This window comes from Pan troglodytes, chromosome 8, assembly GCF_028858775.2.
Source record: "Pan troglodytes isolate AG18354 chromosome 8, NHGRI_mPanTro3-v2.0_pri, whole genome shotgun sequence".
NCBI classification, from domain to species: Eukaryota; Metazoa; Chordata; class Mammalia; order Primates; family Hominidae; genus Pan; species Pan troglodytes.
Genome location: NC_072406.2, coordinates 55,731,317 through 55,753,145, shown reverse-complemented (window position 1 = coordinate 55,753,145; position 21,829 = coordinate 55,731,317). Strand labels below are relative to the sequence as shown.

Below are 21,829 nucleotides of genomic sequence, written 5' to 3'. Positions count from 1 at the left end.
CTGGCTGGATCCACAGCTCAGGGGGCCTTTCTCCACAGTGACATAAACTGTGGGGTCACTCCCTCAGCTCATGGCTATGGACCTCATGGCCCCTAAGTGCTGGCTGAGGAAGTACGACCATCCCACCCCTCCATGAGGGTCCCTGCCTGGAAGCACAGGGAGCACAGATGCTTCCTGGGTGCAGCAGCCCTGAGCCATGCCCCACTCTCGGGATCTGCATTAGTTAAGGTTTTCCCGAGAAACAGAAGTGATAGGATGCGTGTGTGTTTATTAAAGGAGATGGATGGCAAGGAATTGCTTCATGAGATAGTGGAGTCTGAGAAGTCCCCAGATCTGCTGCTGGCCAGCTGGAGCCCCAGGAGAGCTGATGGAGTTTGTCCCAGTCTGAAGGCCAGGGGCTTGACATGCATGAAGAGCCTGTACTTCGGTTCAGGTCTGAAGCCTGGAAAAGACCAAGCTCCCAGCTTAAGGCAGCCAGGCAGAATGAATTATCTCCTACTTGGCCTTTGTGTTCAGCTTAGGTCTGCGACAGGTTGGATGGGTCTACCCACACTGGGAGGCTGTCTGCTTTGCAGTCCATGGATTCAAGTGTTCATCTCACCCAGAGCCCCCCTGACACACACCCAGCATAATGTCTGGCCAAACATCCAGGCCCCCTGTGTGCCAGTCAAGCGGACATGTGAAATTAACCAATGTGGGCTCTGAGATTCCAGGCCCAGGAGACCCACATCCTCCAGCTTCTGCTGATGTGCCCTGGGGTCCCTGGGGACAGGCTCTGGCTTGGTGCCTGGATGGGGTTGGGGCCACTCAGCAGCATGTCACATGGGCACGTCCTTCACACCCCAAGCCACCCGCCTCCTCTGTAAGTGGGCTGTACTGCCTTAACTGATGACCCCTGCAGCTGCTCTGAAAACTGGTCCCAGTGGAAGTGACATGAAGACCACCCCCTCAGGTGTGTCCCTGTTAGCTAAGACCAGATGAGGATGCTGGGACTGGGCAGGGTCAGCTGACTGCCCAAGGTCCTGTGGCCAGTTAGAGGCACCGCTGGGATCTGAACCCATGTGGTCTAGCTCCAGAAGCCACGCTCCTACCCCCAGGCCATCCCACTGCCAGCTCCTTATGGCTGTTTCTGAAGGTGATGGAGGGACTCACCAGCCCAGGTTCCCAGACTGTCTGGGCTTTGTGGCAGGAAACTGGGGCAGAGCAGGGGCCTCCGGGTGGGAAGGACGACCTTTTCCCAGCAAGACAGGACCTCGTCTCTTGCTAGAGCCCAGCTGGGGTTAGGTTTGGGATAGTGTGCTCAGGACATGTGATCAGAGGGAAGCTGGAAAGCTCTGAAGGGGGAAGGCTCCCCACACATGGATAATCCCTCATACAGAGACCCCAGACTCAGCATAAGATCCCAGACAGAATGGCCTTCACACGCTGCCTGGCTCCTTCCAAAATCAATACAGGCTCTTAAAATGCTGAAATAGTTCTGGTGCATGCTGAGATTTGTTGGACTGAGTTTAAAATCCTGGTGTGTGTGTGTGTGTGTGTGTGTGTGTGTGTGTGCGCACTGAGAGTGCTGGTGAGCTTGGAGAGGTTCCAGTCTTGAAAAAGACCCTGGCCCCGAGAAGCCACCTGACCACCAAGGACAGCCCGTGTAATTCTGGAGGGTGGATTTGGGATTCCTGCTTTCATGCCCTGAGGGCCCCTGAGGGCTCAGGACTGAGGGACAGAGGCTGCTGGGATGAAAAAGGTGCATCCCTGGCTGGGAAACTCCAGGCTTGGGTGGGCTTCTGCTGAGACCCAGCTCCACGCAGAGGTTCATACTGCCTGTGCCTCAGGGACCAGCATATCCACCTCCTGTCATCCAGTTGAGGCCTCAGGGCTCCCAGGGAAAGGAGCAGGGTCCCCCCAAGCCCAGGATACCAGGACCAGCCAGGCTCCAGCCCCACCCCTCCTTGTGCATTTCTGCCCTCCCAGGCTTCCCTGCGCCTTCATTACCAACCTTGTTCTCAGCAACCATGGCTTGTAAACCATATTCCACGTGCTTGGGTTTTCCCTCTGGACACACAGGCTCTGAGAAGATGGTTTAGGCAGTTCCCAACTTCACGATCACAGCAGGTCCTGCCAACCCACCCTGGACCATCCCTAGCCTGGACCAGGGACACCCCACCCATGGGAGGATGGGTTGGAGCTGTCCTGGAGCTAGGCTGGACTGGGCCCTGCAGCCTCCAGGCAAATGCCTTTTCCTTTACAAAGCTGGTAAAGTGCTCTAGGTCACTCACCCTCAGAGGATCTCTCTGCTGCTTCATCATCTGGGAGTCGCTGTCTCCATTCCCAGGGATTCTCTGTGTCTTTAAGTCTAAGTTGGGGATCGGCCCGGCCACACCAACTTTCATCCCATCCGTATTTACACTCCATGGCTTTCCACACCCTCTTGCCTTCTACCTTTCTATACTTCACTGTGACCTCTGTAAGCAACGTCTGACACAAGACTTTGCTATTGTGTCCAATCTCACAGTCTCTGTTCAGTACATTCATGGTTACTGTTTTCACTGGATCTAGGAAAATTTATTTCCACCACTTATTTTTTTGTCCTAGCTTCTGGACTTCCATTTTCTCTCTCCTTTCCTAACTTCTATTAGAAATACTCAATTTTCTGTATTCTTTTTCTTCTTCCCAATTGCTTGGAAGTTATGGTAGGCTGATCATGACTCCCACAGATACACCCATGTCTAATCTGGAACCTGTGAATATCACCTGTATTGCAAAAGATGTGATCGAGTGAGGGACCTTGAGAGGAGGAGCATGTCCTGGGTCATCCAGGGCCCTAAATACCATGTATCCTATAAAAGAGAAGCAGAGGGAGTTTTGACCCAGACCTGCACAGGGGACAAGGCCCTGTAAACAGAGAGCAGGCATTGGAGAGACATGGCCCAGCTCAGGAATGATGCCAGCTGTGGGAAGCTGGAAGAGGCCAGGAAGGCTCCTCCCCCGAGCCTCAGAGGGAGCATGGCCCTGCCTCCTCCACACCTTGATTTCTGTCTCCTGGCCTCCAGGATTGCAAGAGAATACCTTTTTGTTGTTATAAACTACCAGACTTGTGGTAACTTCTTATAGCAATCACAGGAAACTAACACAGAGATCATATTTTCTATTTCTTTAATAAATTGTCCTAAAGTTTTAACACCTGTGCTAGAAAGGCATGCTCCTTGTGTAGACACAGTCAGTGTCTCCCCCTGCTCTTTGCCCGGTACTGGGCATGCTAGGCTTTGCTGTTTGGAGTACTAGCCTCACCCTGTTTGTATGGCCATAAATTAATTATTACTTTTCTTTGAATTGTCAAGGCTTTATTGGATCTACCTACAGATTTACCAACTTTGCTCACCATTGCTTCTTTTAAAAATGGTTCTTTTTGTAGCAAAAGATATACATCACAAAAATGCCATTTTAACCATTTTAAGTGTATAATTCACATTAATTACATTCACGATGTTGTGCAACCATCACTGATACCTACTTCCAAAACTGGAACTCTTGTGCACTGCAAACTTTTTCACCATCCCAAACAGATAATCTGAACCCATTAAGCAATAACCTCCCATCCCCCACCCCTAGCCCTTGGTAACCTCTAATCTGCTTTGTCTCTATAAATTTGCCTAGTTTAGATCTGGAATCCTACAATATTTGTCCTTTTGTGTCTGGCTTATTCTACTCAGCATAATGTTTTCAAGGTTCATCTCTGTTGTCATGTGTGTCAGAACTTTGTTCCTTTGTGCGGATGAATCATATTCCGTGTGGTGGAGCACGCTGTATTTATCCATTCATCTGTCGGTTGACTTTTGCCTGGTTTCCATCTTTCGGCTTTTGTGGATGATGCTGCTATAAACTTTGGGACACAAGCATTTTTTGATTTCTTGTTTTCAATTCTTTTGAGTATATACCTAGGAATGGAATTATTGGGTCACAATTCCATGGTAACTCTGCATTTAGCTTTTTGAGGAATGACCACACTATTTTACACAACAGTTATACCACTTTCCATTTCCATCATCAATGCACAAGAGTTCCAGTTTCTCCACATCCTCACCAGCAGTTGTTACTTTTAGCTTTTCTGATTATAGCCATGCCAATAGGTGAAGTGATGGTGGCTTTAATTTACATTTCTCTAAAGATTAGTGATGTTGAGCATCTTTTCATGTGCTTATTGGCATTTGTGCATCTTCTTCAGAGAAACATCTATTCAAATCCTTTGCCCATTTTTATTTTATTTTATTTTTATTTTTATTTATTTTTTGAGACAGGGTCTCATTCTGTCTCCTAGTCTGGAGGGCAGTGGCATGATCTCACTGCAATCTCTGCTTCCCAGCCTCAAGTCATCCTCCAGCCTTAGCCTCCAGAGTAGCTGGGATTACAGGCATAAGCCACCATGCCTGGCTAATTTTTGTATTTTTTGTAGAGATGGAGTATCACTATGTTGCCCAGGCTGGTCTCAAACTCTTGAGCTCAAATGGACCCGCCTGCCTTGGCCTCCTAAAGTGCTGGGATTACAAGCATGAGCTACATGCCCAGCCTGCCCATTTTTAAATTTGGTTGTTTTGTCTTTTTGTTTTCGAGTTTTAGAAGTTCTTTATATATTCTGGATATTAAACTATTATTAGATATATGATTTGCAGGTGTTTTCTCCCATTCTGTGGTTGTCTTTTCACTTTCTTGATAATGTTGTTTGGTGCACAAAAGTTTTAAATTTGATGAAGTCTAATTTATCTGTTTTTTGTTGTTATTGTTATTCTTACTTGATATTTTGATATCATATCTAAGAATCCATTGCCATATCCAAGGTCATGAAGATCTACCACTATGCTTTCTTCTAAGAGTTTTGCAGCTTTTGCTCTTATATTTAGGGTATTGATCCATTTTGAGTTAATTTTTGCCTATAGTGTGAGGTAGGGGTCCAACTTCATCTTTTGCATGCAGAAATCAAGTTGTCCCAGTAACATTTGTAGAAAAGACTGTTCTTTCGCCATTGAATGAGCTTGGCATCCATGACAAAAATTAACTGGCCTTAAACGACTCTGAATTTTATTCCATTGATTTATATGTCTATCCCTATGCCAGTTATACACTGTTTTAACAGCTGTAGCTTTGTAGTAAATTTGAAATCAGAAAGTGTAACTCCTCTGACTTTGTTCTTCTTTTTGAAGGTTGTTTTTGCTACTTGAGGCCCCTTGCAATTCCGCATTGATCTTGCTCACCCACTTGGGCTGCCCAGTTGTGGTTGCCTGCAGTACTGTGTTGAGAGAGATCCTGAGGACGTGTCTGAGTTTGGAGGGGCAGGGGTTGCCGGTGACTTCCAAGGCCTGCCATAGGTGGAGGGGAGGGTGCCATGGTGTAAGCGCCAGCTTTGCTGCCCACCCCATGTACACAGAGTGGGGAGATGGAGGTGCAGGGAGAAGGACAGGGCCTGCAGGCTCTGCCTCCCGTCCCAGGCCACTTCTACATAGCAGCAGATTCCGGATTCCGGATTCCGGATTCCGGGGCGGGGGCTCTGTCTACCCTGAGAGTGCAGGTTAATGTGGTGTTACATATTGCATGAGGCTGCCTGCTGATGAAGCACACTGGCGAATCTTGCTTACAGGCAACCTCGCCTCTGAACTCAATGCCCAGAGGAGCCCATTAGCTGGGCTCAGCAGGTCGATAGGCACCTCGGGAAGGCCTGGGGGTGCTGGCGCAGGCTGAGGCTGCACTGCCACCCTGAAGTCTCTGTGGGAATGTAGCTCAGAGGCACAGCCTTGTCTGAGACCACCTTGGCCATCCGTTCTGGGAAGTAAAGCACAGCTGTGTCCTGGCTGGGCACACTTGAGGCCTCACAGCCCCCACCCTGTCCAGGCCTGCATCCCTTCTGGTGCCTCCCGCTAGTCTGGGTCTCGTTGCCCCAATCACCCGCTGAGCCTCACCTCTGCCTGAGCGAGGTCAGATAACATGCCCAGGACCCTCCTGGGGGTGGCTGACATGCTGACACTTGGGACTGATCTCACCTGGGCAGGAGGAGAGTTGCATAGGTGTGTCAGTCTGCAGCCTTTGTCTCATCCAGAACCAGCCAGGTGGGTCTCTGTGGCCCCCAAGAGCAGCACAAGCTCTCACGCTCCCTGACTGGCCACATTTCTCGGGGATGTAATTGCCTTTTTCCTGGACCTGTTTGGATGAAGGGATAGGTGCAGGCTTATTGGGTGGTGCCATGGGCAGTTCTCAGGTCCCTGTCCATCTCGTGTCCCCCAGGCCTGCCCTCTTTCAGCTCCCTGGAGGAGCCCCAAGGTGGTGTCCCCAGGAGCACACCCCATACAGGCTGGTGAGACATCCACAGGGCTGCAGAGCAGACCCATGGTGGGGACGCCTCACCTTCTGCTTGTAGATGCTCCACCATGCACCAGGTCTGGGCTGGCTACGGTAAGGGGTGATGGGCTGGAGCCTGGCAGACAGCATGACCAGGAATGGGGTCTCCTTCTTCCTCTTGGACTTGTGACTGCAACTAAGGTCCTACTGAGACTGCAGTTTTGGGGTTCATCTATCAGGCAGGGGTCTCTGGGCTGCTAGTGCAGAGGAAGTGAGGTTGGCCTCTGAATCCTATGGGGCTGGCCCTGGGGCACAGAGCACACAACAGTGTGAGCTGGAGATGCAGGGAGAAAGCCTGCAGCTCAGCAGAGCCACTCTGGTGCTGCAGGTGGTGGGAGGCAGCTCCTCCAAGGGCTGAGTGGCACCCACGGCCTCCACCCCACAGCTCTGGGTAGCTGCTCCCCATCACCTTGCATATCCCCTGACTTCTCCACCTCTCAGCTTGGTCTGAGCATCAGTGCAGGGTGCAGCCCACCCCTCTGCCCCAGGCCCGAGCCTTCTGTCAGGCCAGTGCAGGGGCCTGTGGGCCTCCTGCCCCAGACTGCCTGGAATCAGGAGACCCAGAGGCAGCCTCTGCCCTGCCCCAACCCTCCCTCCCAGCAACGCGAAATGAGTGCACATCCGCGAACATAACCATGCAGGCTTTTCTCGGAGCTCTGTGAAAGCAGATACCAGCCCTGGTCTGGCCATCACTTTCCCCAGGCTCCAGATAGGATCATCGCCAATAAAAGTGTTGCCATATTTCACTAAAATGAATTATGGAGGCCATCTGGCTGGAGGCTGCAAAGTGAGACATGAACCTCCCCCAGGAGGCCTCCAGCCCTGAGGGTAGAGCCTGGCCTGGCAGGGAGGGAGACCCCAGGGAAAAAGGACGAGGGCTCCACAGGGCAGATGCAGCAGGGTGGGATCAGGCTGCAACCCTCATGCCCTGGATGGGAGGTTGACCTCTCAGGAAGGGCTTGCTCAAGCCGGTGGCTGGGGCTGGGCCAGGCTGAGGACCCAAGTCAGGCCAGCTGTCTCTTTGCTGCCTGGCCTGGGGTCCACACCTGGTCAGGGGTGCACCTTCACTGGGGATGAGTGTGTGTGTGTCACAGGGCCGTGAGTGCCTGCAAGCAGGCAGGGAAGCTCTCCAGCTCCCTGGGCCTACGGGCAGTTGGGGGTGGGGTGTAGGTGACCCCCTGAGGCTGGGCTGAGCACCCCAACCCTGCACAGGCCATGAGAAGACCAGGTTCTAGTCTGGAAACTGCCATTAGCTGGTTCTTCGAGGGGCAATGACAGTGCTCTGGCCTCAGAAAAGCACTGTGGGCCCTTCCCCACTGACACGGGCTGGAGACCACACAGACAACATCTGTGACCACCCTGTGGCTCGGTACTAGCACATGGGTGCTGTCACCAGGAGCCGTGTGCGGGGAGCACTCAGCACAGAGCGGCAGTCAAGTCAGGGCTGGTGGGGCTCAGAGAGGACCTCACCCTTCCCCAGTACGCCCCATGTCTCCCCATGCAGGAGGGCTCTAAGACTGGTGTCTGGAGGGCCGCAGGAGGGCAGGCCTATCGCTGAATCTTCCCTAGACCTCCCACCCCTGTCTCCTTCCTCTAGGCTCAGATCTGAGGCTCCCATCTCCCCCTGGCTGCCTCCCCTCCCAGCCCCTGTGCTAATGGGGAGAGCGTGCATTAAGGCTGGTGACAGGAACCTCCGAGGAGACACCTTTTGATCTCAGGGCGGCAGGAAGCAGAGGGGTCAGGAAAGGGGCGACCTCTTCTGACACCAGCACTGATGGGCTCTGAGTCTCCCAGCCTGGGGGTGGCAGGTGGGATCAGGCCCCTGGACCTGCATGGGCTATCTGCAGAGGAGGGTACCCCAAGCATGCTCAGTAGGCCCCAATATTCCTTGACCAGTCACAAGGAGGGCAGGTGCCACTCATTTTCCAGAGTTCCCCTGGAATTCTCGCTGCCCCTGCAACAGATACGTCTTCGGGAGACTGCCCTAGTGAACGGGCTGCCTCCAGCCTGTGCCTAGTGAACGTGGCGCTTCCAGAGGCCCCCTCTGAGTTAGAGGCCATGACCTTGGGCTGTCCTGCCTGTGGGACCCCCGCCAGTTCCTCAGAGGCCCCCTCCTCAGCTTCTTTCTAGTGAGAGCTGAGGCCCTGCCCCTTGTCTGTGGCCTGCATGCCCTCCTGAGGCAGTGCGTGTTGGCAGAGGCCCTCAAGGTGGCCTGGAGGAGCTTGGGGACCTAGACTCCAGGCTATAGGGCCCTGAGGCACGGACGGCATGGACCCCAAGTTCCTGGGGTGCTCCTCTTCCCAGGGGTGCAATGCCACATGCAAGCATCCCTCTCTGTTCTCTCACCAAGGCTTTGTGTGAGTGTGAGGACAGCACCTCTCCCAGCTGGTCGGCAGCTGGATGGAGGGGGTGGCAGCCTGCAGCCCTCTGGTGGTCCCCATCACCCCTCACCTGACCTGACCTGTCCTGGCCATTGGCAGCCAGGAGCAGGTTGGAGGAAGGTGGGGAAGGGATGCTGTGAGGTGGGGCACCCTTGGAGTCCTCTGGTGTCCCTGAAATCATGGCCAGCACAGAGGTCTCCTCCTCCCCACTGCCGGCCCCAAGATGTGGCTCATGGTAGGGCAACCAGCAAGACCTGCAGGGCCAGGAGGGACTGCTGTGCACCTGCTCTGAGAAGAGCTTGCCCCCACAGCCTCCATCCCCCTGGAGGAGTGAGTGTTCTCAAGGGGAGCCTTCTCCAAGTTGCCAGGCAGGGCCCAGCACCCGGACCTCCTCTTGAGACCTGGGCATGAGCCTCACCCACCCTGATCCAGGGAATGCTGGACATGAGTGGTCGTGGGGGTGGCCAGAAAGACAACCAGAACATCAGGATTAACAGAGAAAGATCAGAAAGAGACAAAGAGAAAGGGAAAACAGAGGCCAGCAGAGAAGAAAATAGAAACAAAGAAACTGACAGAGAAGGAGGCAAAGACAAGAAGAATGAGACAGAGAGGAGGAGGTACAAGGCAGGAGCCACGGCAGAGAGAGGCATGTGGAGTGAGCTTGCATCCAGTGCAGAGGCGTGGGAGGGTGCAGGGCAGACGACATGATCAGCGGGGGTGGACGCCACCACAGCCACTTCCCAGCGTGTCGGAGGCTCTGTTCCTGTTGGGCACTGTGCATTTCTGAGGGGCTGGCATGTGACATGGGGTCTGTGGTTTGGACTCTCTGACCCTGTTCTGCTGCTATGCATAAAGTCAGGGCTGTAGGGGCCTTAGAGGCCAAGGCCAGAGCTCATTTCACAAAGGCAGCCATAGTGGCCAGAGAGGAAGGGGGTTCTGGACCCCCTAGTTGCTAGCCCTGGACGAGGCCCAACCCAGAGACCCCAACTCCTGCCACTGCACTCACTGCCTCAGTTGTCGGCATCCCCCACCCCATCTGCAGAGCCACCCCATCTCATCCACCAGCCCATCCCTGCCCCATCTGCAAGTGGCCCCACAGAGGTCACAGGTTTCAGGCCTCTGCTCCTAGAGCTGGGCAGCCGAGGAGAACCCTGAGCAGCTGGCAGTGAGCTCAGAGTCCTGCTTCAAGATAGGACTGACTCTCCCATGGGACCCTGCCACTACCCAGCAGACAGGACAGGGTCCCAGGCCAGATGCACAGCCACAGGCTCACAGTAACTGGCAGGCTGGGCCCAGGGTGGATGGGAAGGCTCCAAGGGCAAAGCCATCTTGCTGGATGCCAGGGCTGGTGGGTGCTCCGGCAGAGCCTGCTGACTCACTGGCCTCCTCGGGTACCTGGACAAGATCCCGTTAGGGAGAGCCCACGGCATCAGTGGCAGTGGGTCCAGCTTGCTACATTGTGGGTGATGCCAGCCCCAACTCACATATCTGAGAAGGAAAGCGCTCAGCCATTGGCTGGAAGGCTGGCCCCAGCCCCCAGCATCTGGGTGACCCTGCAAGGTGAAGCAAGAATGCCCATTTGGGAGGGTGAACAAGAGGGTGCACACCGAGTACCCCAGCTTCTGCTCCATGAAAAGCAGGGTGACCAAGTGTCTCTAGGGCGGGCCTGAGCCTGGGGTGTTAGGCCCAGGGTGGCTGCAGAGCCCCAACCAAGAGCACCTCCCCAGTACTCTCTCCAGTCGATACCCTGGACTCCAGGAAAAGGGAGGATCAGCAAAACTGGGCAGCTCAGTCCCTGTGGAGAGGCAGCAGAAGCGTCCCAGGAGGAAGTGCCCAGCCATAAATGGAGAGAGGAGATTCGGTAAGACCAAGTAATGGTCCTTCAGTGGGAGAGGCAGTCAGCTGGAATTCACAGGCCGGCTTCCAGATCGATACTTCTGTGCTGATTTGCTGAAGAGGCTTTTATGAAGTTTAAGCAGAGTTCATTGTTAAATACTCTTATGTACAAAGGATGTGGGCGGCCATATTAATTCCTTTTCTTTTACAGATCAATAATTACATTGCTGATTTGCTTAAAAGGCTCAGGTCGAGGCAGGGGCGAGGACAGCCCGCCTCACTGCTCCAGGGAGCTGAAGGCTGACATGACAGAGGCTGCAGTGACAGGGGACGATGGTTGGCATGTGGCAGGCATGTGGCTAGTCCTCTGCGGCAGCCAGGTAGGGTCACCTCCAGCCCCAGGGCTTCCCTTTGAACTCAGTCCTCCTTGTCTCTGAAGCTCTTCTCTCTGAGCTGAGCAGACAGTAACGTGACCTCAGGGAGCTCTCCCAGCCTCCTCTGCTCTTCTCTACACACCCAGCCTGCAGCCCAGCTCAGAGGAGCTGGGAGAGGAGACCTCGTAGGAGCTCTGAGCAAGAGGCCTGCTAGGGGAGAAGGGAGTGGAGAGGCCCAGGTGGCCTGAGGCCGGCGCCAATACTGCTCCCAAGACAGGAACAATAGGGAGTCTGGGACTCTGTACCCCGAGAAGGTGTCACCGTCAGGCCAGTGACCAGACCCCTCGCAGGGACCAAGGTGGCGGTTGTGCACAGCTCTTTTCAGCTGTGGCTGTCAGCCTTGATGCTTCCTCTTTGATATTGTGACAGGATGGAGCATGACTGGTGTGTGGGTGTGTGGTGGATCGGGCAGGGCCCCGGGTCTTCCCATGATCGCCTGTGTGCTGCTGCCTGCTAGCAATCCCTGCCTTTGTCCAACAAGGTGCTTTCATGCCTAGGAGCTCAGGAGGCTGACACAATAGACCTCCTGTGAGGTGGGAGCTTGGCAGGTTTGGGGTGCTCATTCCTGACTGTGGAGTAGGATCATGGGCTGTGCCCACTGAAGCAGCCTGCAGGAGGCTCAGCGGGAGGATCCTGGTCACCTCATATTACCCCTGCTCAGAGGCCACCGTACACATAAAAAAAAGGAGAAACAACAGTGTGGCGAGCAGCATCAATTAAAGTCTCTCATCTGGATGGTCAGGAGGTTTCCTTGCCCCGGCCAGGACATGTATCATGTGTGATGGCTGTGGAGGGAGCTACATCTGAGCTCAGTGGTGAAGAGTGCCTGTAATTGATTAATAATGTCTACCACGGACAGGGCAAGGGCAGTGGTGACTCGTGAGTCATATATTTTCAGCCTCACACAGACCATAGAGTATGTTTGGCACTAAAAGCCCCATATGGATTGAGATTTGCAGAATCTCTTGGAAAAAGAGATACATCCTGGCTGAGCAGATCCTAGGGTCTCTTGCCTGACCCTGCACATGTACACAGGTGCACAGATGCTGCCAGGAGGCCATTATGAATTCTATTTTATCTAATAGCCTGGTCAGGAAATGGAAGGGTATATTACAGATCATTAAGTGGGTGAAGGAATTTGACAACCTTTGATCCGACTCAGTAAAATAGATGGCATGAATTAATTCCCTGGCTTGTGGAGAGAAGAAAAGTCATCCTTCAACAGTGGTGACAGGCAGGGAGTTCACCCCCTGTGGGACAGATTCTAGGGAAGGCATGCAGCAGCTTCCCTGGGAGTGAAGGGCTGAGATGCATGGGGTGGGGGGCAGGAACCTGAGGGCCCCAGGCTGCCCCTCCAAGCCCCTGCTCCAGCCAAGGTATCATGAGAGGCACTAGTGTGTCCCTCACTTCCCCTTGGCCAGGGGACAGCTCTCAGGGAATGTTCTCCAAGACCAGGGGACAGCCCTTGAGGGCAACATGGGCACCAGTTACCCCTGAGGGCCAAGCCTGGGTCCCTAGGACTGACCCCTGTGCTCGTGCCTCACTGACCCTGCAAGGGGGCCGGGGATGGGGGCTCAGGGCAGGAACCTCAGGTCAGGCTCACAATGTCCAGTTACAAACAAGTCCACCTGGACATCCAGTAGGTATTCAAAAGGCACTTGTCCCCATTTCCTTCCCCATAGGCCTGCCCTCGCCCCACTCCAGCTGATGATAGCTCTGCACTCCCAGTTTCTCAGGCCACAGGTCCTGGCGTCTCCCTGGGTGCTGGCTTCTCTCATTTCCTTCGCCCCACGCACCAGCAGTTCCCGTGGTCCCAGAATCTGACCCCTCACCTCCTGCCCACCTGCTGCATCTCTGCAGTGGCCCATTCTGCACTTTCATGTCCACCAGCACTACAGCCTGTCCTCCTGTTCTCTGCCCGAGACAACAGGATTCTCCTGAGATGTAAGTCAGAACCCACTGTGCCACTGCTCCAGCCATGTGCTGCTCTCTTGGGCACCTCACTGATCCACCAGGGACCCCTAGCCAGGGCCTCGATACTGGCGCCCCCCATGCCTGGCATGATCTCCCCCAGGTGTCCACATGGCTCAGCATCACCTCGGCAAGTTCTGTCCTCAGTGGATATGTGGGCCCTCAGGGACATGGGTTTTGTCTTTTTGTCACTGCTGTGTCCCAGTGCCCATTCTAGGCTGATTATCTGTGACCCCCATTCATATGTGAAAGCCCAAACCCCAGCGTGATGGCAGTGGGTGTGAGGGCTGTGGGAGGGAATTAGGTCATGGGCATGGAGACTCCATGAATGGGATTAGTACACCTATAAGGAGGGATGCGAGGGGCATGATCTCACTCCACCATGGGAAGATGTCATGAGAGGACAGCCGGCCGCAAACCAGGAAGAGAGGCCTCACCACCAATGACCCTGCTGGAACCCAGTCCAGAGGCCGGCCTCCAGAACTGTTAGAAATGACTGTTTGCTCAAGCCGGTGTAACCTATCTTGTTATAGCAGCCCACAACAGGGCCTGACAGGCAGTGGGACCTCAATGGGTATGTGCTGAATGAATGAAGGAGAAAGCTGGGCAGGCCAGGCCCTGTGGCCCCACAGGCTGCCGGAGGCTGCACTCTCTCCACCGTTGGAGAAGCCTCTCCCCTCCGCTCAGATGAGGAGCAGACCCAGGAGCAGGACCTTGCGTGGACGTGGCAGGTTCTGTGGCAGGCCCAGGCTCGGGGAATGACATTGACGGGGAAGAGGTGCTCAGGCAGAATCCTCCTGAATGGGCGAGTGGCTGTCATCTAGATAGGACACGAGGGGTGGGGGGAGCCTTTCCCTCATGGGGGTGGCACTTGCCAAGGCTAAGTGTGAAGTCCCCAGGCCAGAACAGGATGCTGCAGGGGGTGCAGTATGGCTGGGCCAGGGCCACCTGCCAGGTATGATTGGCCAGGAGATGGGTCCAAGGTAGAGGGGGCTTGTCTTGGTGGCGCGTGCCCATGGACTGGCATCCCAGAGCTCCAGCGTCTTCTGTAGGCCTTGGAAACACGGTGAAGAATTTTGTGGGAAGGTGTGGCATCATCATTTTTGCATTTAGAGTTATGTTGGCAGCGGGTGCAGCACCACGAGCAGGCAGAAAGTGGGAAACTGAGTCAGCAGAGGGTGAGCAGAAGTGGGGGAGCATGGGAGCAATGTTCTGGAGGGTTTCCAGCTCCCCCTCACCAGCTGTGTGGATACGGACATCCTCCTTTTTTCTCTTATTCTCAGTGTCTTCACCTGTAAGATGGACTGATAATGGAAATGGCACCAGGGCAGGCTGATGTTATGCCAGGTGGGTGTACAGAGCACCTGCCGGAGCCCGAGTTCCCCAGGCAGAACTTCTGCCCTGTCTGCCAGTGCCCAAAGGAGCCCAGTGCACAGAGCACCTCTGAGTCTGCACCTCCCCTCAAGCTCATGTCCTCAGCCTGGCTGCTAATAGCTCAGTGAGGGCAGAGCCTTGATGGGGAACAAGACCTTTCTCGAAAAACACCCTGTGCTTGGCTGAAATGCGTCCTTAGTATGCAAGGATGCTGGGTCCATTAACATCGAGTGCACCATCATACCGCAGGGGTGATTGTTTCTCAAATGGAATTACTTCCTCTGATTATCCTCTAAAGAGACAGGCCAGGGGATATGGGCGTGAGGTGCTGGGAGGCCAGAGCCAAATCCAATCAGGGACCTGGCTCTTGGGAGATGGCTCTGCACTGGGGTCTGTGTGGCATGTAAGTGGGGACCCTTGGGACCCTCAACAAGGCCTCTTCTGTTGCTCCCCCAGCCCCCACTCCACAGAGAGCCTGAGCCCCAGTCAAGAAAGGCGTGGGCCAGGCAGAGCACAGGGACCATGCGTGAGGGAAGATGGCAGGCGGGCTATTTGGGGGGCCTCTGTCTCGGTGCCCTGGAGAGATTTTGCTCCAAGCAGAGCTGGGTGTCCATGGCCTTATGGCCCTGTGCCATCTGCCCTTCCTGATGGCATCATCCCAAGCAGGTTACACAGCTCTCCACGAAGGGAGTGAAGAACCATCACACCCAGCATGTCCTAAAGACCTGGGTGCATCCCTCACTGAGCCCTGGGAGTGGGCACAATGATCCCCCATCTTACAGATGAGCAGGCTGAGGCACAGAGAGCCATCCAGCTGGTGTGGCTGTGGCACTGGGTGCCTCAGAGGCCCTGCTGTGGGTGTGGCATGTGTAACGGTGGATGAGACCGAGTGGAGCAGCTGGTGTGGGGCAAGGGGCACGTACACAAGCACGAGAATTGACTCAGGGTAAATGCGTTACAGAGAGGAACTCTAGGCAGGAGTTGCTGCAGCTGGGCCAGAGGGAGGGCCCCAGGGACAAGGTCTGCATGGAGGAAGGAAGGTGACCAAAAGGAATGCAGGATAAATGCTTCCAAACAGAAGGCACAGTGCGTGCAGAGGCCCGGAGATAGGGTGAATGCAAGGAACCTGGTGAGGCGGCAAGAGCTGCATGTGGGGAGCAAGTGACAGGTGAGAGAGGAGATGAGATTGTAGGGTAAGCAGGGGCCGGCCAGGGGTGTTTAGAGGAGGGAGAAGGGTGGGTTTGGCCTGGCTGCCATGGTGGATGGCAGCAAGACCAAGCTGGCAAGCAGCGGGACCCAGTGCACACTCCAGAAACTTCTGCTGCTGCGGGAAGGGGCAGGGCAGGGCTAGGAGACACGGGGGAAGTTGTCTCCAGAGAGCTGTGGAGGATGACAGCTGAGGGGATGGTGCCAGGGAGAGAGCTGGGTGAGAATGTGTCCAGGTGAGGAAGGGTCAGGTGGGGGTGCATGCAGTTGAGGAAGGAATGCAGGTGAGGGTTGCCTGCATTCTGAAGATGGGCAATAGGGCATCCTTGGGTTAGGTGGGGGATGAGGGAACGATGGTGTGGGGGTCTCGAAGGGTTTTATTTATTTATTTATTTAGAGACAAGGTCTTGCTCTGTTGCCCAGGCTGGAGTCAAGTGGCACGACCTTGGCTCACTGCAGCCTTGACCTCCCGGGCTCATGCAATCTTCCTGCCCCAGTCTCCCAAATAGCTAGGACTACCAGTGCACGCCACTATGCCTGTCTAAATTTTTTAGTTTTTATGGAGATGAGGTCTCACTTTGTTGCCTAGGCTGGCCTCAAACTCCTGAGCTCGAGTGATCCTCCCACCTCAGCCTCCTGAATAGCTGGGATTACAGGCATAAGCCACCATACCTGGCTCATTTTTTAGTTTTTTTTTTTTTTTTTTTTTGATAGAGATGACGTCTTGCCATGTTCTCCAGAGTAGTCTCCAATTCCTGGGCTCAAGCGATCCGCCCACTTCGGTCTTCCAAAGTGCTGGGATTACAGGCATGTGCCACCATGCCCAGCTCTCAAAGGGTTTTAGACCCAAGTAGCAGGAATAAGCCAGTTTAAACAGGGAGGAGATCAGGGTTGGGTCTTGGAAAGTTCTGGCCCCCAGGGTACCAGGTGCCACAGGCCTCAAGCAGGCTTGGAGTGTGTGGTTGGCTCGTGGGTGGAGGGTGTCGCGGTCACCGGCCCATGGTGGCACTGGCCATGCAGGGGCTGGATGACAGCACATAATTGGCACGGGACAGAGTCAGGATACCCTGACTTTCCTGGTGAGGGAGAGGGGAGGCATCTGCAGAGGAGCAGGTGGGAAGGCTCCAGGCAGGGGCCATCTGCAGCAAGCGCTGGTCAGGGCCTTGCTCCCCATGGCTCGGCGGGGCCTGGGGTTTCCTCCAGGCAGCTGCACATACCCCCCTGCCCTTCCCTGCCCAGGGGATTCAAGGACATACATCCCCTTAGCCTTCTGACCCCACCAGGGCGAGGCCCTGTGCCTGCTGTCAGACCAGAACATGCTGGCCCCCTGTCTCCTTCGTCTCTGGGCTCCCCAGCACTTAGCAAATCAAGGTCGCTGGGAGCGACGGTTGCATTAAATTGAATCACCCAGGGCATGTTCTTATCTCGTTCCTGCTCAGGCTTGGCTCCTCTCGCGTCTGAACCCATAAGTCAGCATGCTGTGTTCTGTGGGGCTGAGAGGCCCAGCTCACCCGATTAGAATCACGGTCAATATCTGCTTTATTGTCCTTCCACACCAGCATGGGCCACGTGATCGATCGCCCTCCCCGCGGCTGATAAGGAGGCTCTCTGAGGTCAGACGGGCCCTTGGGCTCCCGGGCAGGAGCACCCGGCCTCCCAGCTCCAGAAGCTGCGCCTCCTCCAGCTCGCCTGCCCCCACGCTGCCCAGTGACTCTCAGGAGGAGAGGAGCTGATGTTCCTGCACCCATGGTGAGTATGGTTGGTGGAGATACTGATCTGGGGGCCTGTATGGGAATGAGGTGGCCCTGGTCACAGCACAGAATACCAGAGCATGACACTGTCTACCACCCCAGGGGGGCTTCCCAAGCAGAGCTGAGTGAATGGCACCTGGTGCCACTTGCTCTCATGTGTCACTTGTCACCTTTGGGCTCACGCCTCAGCATACCCCCCAGAATGGCCCAGCCTCCACTCACAAGTCATCCTTCCTGAGCATTGTGGGGTCAAAACCTGGATGTCCTGGGGCGCCCCCAAAGGTGTGTCCTGCCCTGGCAGGGTGAGGAAAGGTGGGTGCGCTCATGGTGGAGGGGAGAGCGGGGTGAGCCATCACGTCCCTGCTGCACGTGGTGCTGTGGCTCAGATGACCGGGCCCCAGCACTGGCAGTTGCAGGGCCCCGCAGCCCACAAGTGCTGTAGTGTGAAGATGTACTAGTGCTGTAGTGCGAGGACACACAACTGTTCCATGTTTTCTATTTCACTCGAGTTTGGTTTTCTGCTTCACCCCACACCCCAACCTGCTCCTGGCTGGTCAGACCTGCCCTCCTCCAGGAGCGGGGAGCCAAGTCCTCTGGCTGTTTGTCCTGCTCTTTCAGAGCCCACCCTTGCCTTGTGGGCCTGGGTGCAGACAGCAGCTGACTGGCGAGGGCCCCTGCCCCCCATGGCTCCTCAAGGCACACCCACACCACTAGCATAGCCGCAGAGGATGTTGGACCCACCATGCGGTTTCTGTCAGTCCTCAGAGTGACTCTGAGAGAAGGATGCTTTCATTCCCATTTCACAGATGAGGAAATCAAGACTCGGAATGTCCTGGTCCCTTTCCACAAGGCCTCGCCTTATCCGCTCCCACAAAGGGCTTACCTCTTCAGGAGGATCTGGCCCCATGGTCAGAGAAGTGAGTGAATATCAGCTGTGGGGCACCCAGAGCAGTTGCCATCTTCTGCTCTGTCTAGCCTGGGAGCCCTGGAAGGAGACTGCAGCCTGAGTGCCTCCCGAGCCAGCTCCTCTCCAGGCCATCACCTTGGCCCCTGGGTGTCCCAACAGACAGTCAGCACACAAAGGCAGGTGACATGCGGACGTCCCTTTACCTGGCCCCTGTGTGGGAGGGGAGGTGAGGGGCATTTATTTGACATTTACCCGAGGCCTGCCTTGGCCCCCCGCACAGCTGCCCTGTTCAGAGGCGGGGCCCCAGTACACTCCAGGGTGAATGGCTGCTGAGTCTCGCCCTCTGCTCTGTACTGGACCATTGAGCCCAGATGGCACTGGCCATGACAACCTTGGCCCAGGCACTTAGAGACACGACTCTTCCAGCCACAGAGATGGCAACAAAGAGGCAAGACCTCCCTGGAGCTCACGGAGAGGCCTGGTCTTTCCACCTCACAGCTCTGTCCTCCTGCAGAGGCCCCTCTTCCCACTCCTGTCCCCTCCTCATGCTGCTTCTCACACTGGAACAATCTTGTCCATTAGTTGTCATAGCAACTGAGGCAGGGCGAAGTCATCCTCTAGAAGGGGCCCTGTGCAAATTATGGCATTACACCAACTTATTGCCAATCTTTTTAATTAAAACATTTTGCTTTCAACTCGGCTAATGGCAGAGATCAGTAAACAGGGGGAGATTGAATTACCGATATTGAAGCTCCCCCAGCTCTTAAAAGGCTTAATTACTGGTGGGACCACAGAGAGGCAAGGAGGGGCTGCCAGCGAGCAGGTGGGCCTGACCCACCAGGGCCGCGTGAAGGTGATCAAATGGAGCTCCGGCATTAAAAAATTTTAAACTCTTGAAGGACAGAATGAGCTACTAGAATTGTGGCTACAGTTCTGTTTCCAGGAGCTATGACGTCATGTTGCTGGCTGCTGAATTTCTGTTTAATTAAATTGCCTATTTGACACCTGGAGGCAGAACTGGGTGTTCATGGTGTGGCTGACTGATAAGCCAGGACCCCACTTGCCCCAGAGACCCAGCCTCTTACCCAGGAGGGGAGAAGGGGAGGGAATGCTGCCCCCACCCAGGCAGTTCACATCCTCCTGACAGGAGCCCAGGGATCCCTTCCCCTCAGGGTGTCTGGTAGCTTCACAGCAGGAGGTGCCCTCAGATGAGCCCCATTTAGGGAGGAAAACAAAGGCTCCCAAGAGATGAGTCTTGCCCAGCCAGGGTCACAAAAGGACTCGAATCCAGTCCTTGCCAAGGCTTCTTTTCGAATCATGAATTTCGCTAATTACAGTCCTCTCCTTCCTCTCTTCCAGGTTATCTGATGCCCAGGTAGGAACTGCAGCTATTTTTAAACGGAGATTTCCTACAAATTAAAATTGCTTTGAGTATGTGTGAATACATGGAAGTGAGTGTATATGTAGTTGAGTGTGTTGTGTGTATAAGTGTGTATTTGTGAGTGTATATGTGTGAATGTATGTTGTATGTATAAGTGTGCATGTGTGTGATGTATGTCATGCGTATATGTGTTCATATGTGTGTATATTGTATGTGTATATGCATGAGTGTATAAGTGTGTATGTGTACATGAGTGTGCAAGTGTATATGTATGAATGTATGTTGTGTGCATAAATATGTATGTGTGTGAGTGCATGTCATGTGTATATGTGTTTTTGTGTGTTGTGGTATAAGTGTATATGTGTGAGTATATATGTGTTTGTGGGTGTGTATGTGTGAGTATGAATGTATGTCATGTGTACATGTGTGAGCGTGTAAGTGTATATGTGAGTGTGTATATGTGTGAGTGTAAGAATTGTGTGAGGTGTGTGTGGGCACGTGTGTATATTACATGGACATGAGCATAGATACTTCTAGGCTCTTTGTTCCTAAGGGTTGGGGACCAGCTAGGGTCCCTGTAACAGAGCAGAATTTGATTCCTCATGAATGAAATTGACATTACAGAAGCACCTAAACCAAATTATAGCAAAAGGCAAAGGGATAAAAGACATACCCAGAAAATACGAGACCAAAACATTAGAAAAGCTGACATGGGATTATCAACAACGGACACAACAGAATGAAGGCAGGAAGCACTCATGAGGATGAAGAGGGACACTACAATGCATTTACCAGTAGGACTCACTAACCATGAACTTGTGCGCACTTAATAACATAATCTTGCTGCAAAGAGAAACTGACAAATTTGCCACCTCAGTGTAAGCTTTAAAACATTTTCTTATCAGAAATGGATAGCTCAGGGCTGGGCGTAGTAGCTCACGCCTGTAATCCCAGCACTTTGGGAGGCCGAGGCAGGTTGATCACTTGAAGTCGAGACCAGCCTGACCACATGGTGAAACCCCGTCTCTACTAAAAATACAAAATTAGCTGGGAGTGGTGGCACACGCCTGTAATCCCAGCTACTCGGGAGGCTGAGGCAGGAGAATTGCTTGAACCCAGGAGACAGAGGTTGCAGTGAGCCAAGATCGCACCCATTGCACTCCAGCCTGGGCGACCAGAGCAAAATGCCATCTCAGAAAAAAAAAAAAAAAAAGTAATGGATGGTTCAATGAGATAAAAAAATTAGGAAAATCAGGAAGTAAAAGGAAAGGAAGTCCCACGAAATTTTAAAAAATGATATCATATAGTACACACTCTCTGACTGTAATAAATTGAAAATCAGCAATTAAGAAATACTTATATAAAATATGCTTGGAAATTTACAAATATCTTCCTAAATGACTGAAATCAAGATGGAAATTTCAAATCATTCAGCATTGTAGGATAGGAAATTACAGCAAAACCTGTGGAATGTAGCTAAAGCAGTATTTACAGGAAAACATATCACCTTTCAATGTATACATTAATTAAACAACAAGAAAGACTTAAGTGTATTTAAATTGAAAAGCAAAAAGCAGGTAAAGAAGTACTAAAGAGTAGACGTTAATAAAACAATTTTAAAAAACCAGGAGCATAAATAAGGCCCAAGGCTATTTCTCTTTTTTTAATGCTAACAAAATAGGTTAAGTGAAGAAAGGATTCTGCTCTGAGAATGAGAGCATCCCTGTCTCCCTTCCTCTACTAGACCTGGTCTCTGACCATGAGGCCAGGTACTCCCCTCTGGTGCTCATGGCACCTGGATGCTCTCTACGGCCCTTGCAGTTGGGCAGCCTGTGCTCTGTACAACGGCGACAGCAATCCTGCCTGCCTGTGCCCAGCATTCCTCAGCTATACGGGACAAGCAAGGAGAGTGAAGGATGACAAGTGCTTGGTCAACCACGAAGCTCTGCAAGATGTACAAGATTCAATACACAGTGGCATGTGAGAAGTTCAGTGAAGCTCAGTGCCAGTGCGCATTTGCCCAGCTCTCTCTATTCACTCAGCATGAATGAGCACCTACCATATGCTGTACCAGAAAATGGAAGAGGGAGGTGGAACCTGGGTTTTGCAGTCCTGCCCTCTGAAATGTGCAGAAGAGTCCTCATGGTGGGGGAGTGTTCTGCCCTACAAGATAAAGGGCTCTGTGAGTGCAGAGGCTCTTTGGACAC

General features: G+C 53.6%; 1 long non-coding RNA gene across 1 annotated transcript; it reads left to right on the top strand.

Annotated features, from left to right (window-relative positions):
* Positions 1 to 17,192: 17,192 nt before the first annotated feature.
* LOC134807102 (uncharacterized) lies at positions 17,193 to 19,683 on the top strand. Its single transcript, XR_010146738.1, has 3 exons — positions 17,193 to 17,332; positions 18,141 to 18,417; positions 19,601 to 19,683. It is a non-coding gene; the product is annotated as an uncharacterized LOC134807102 (long non-coding RNA).
* The last annotated feature ends 2,146 nt before the right edge of the window (positions 19,684 to 21,829 follow it).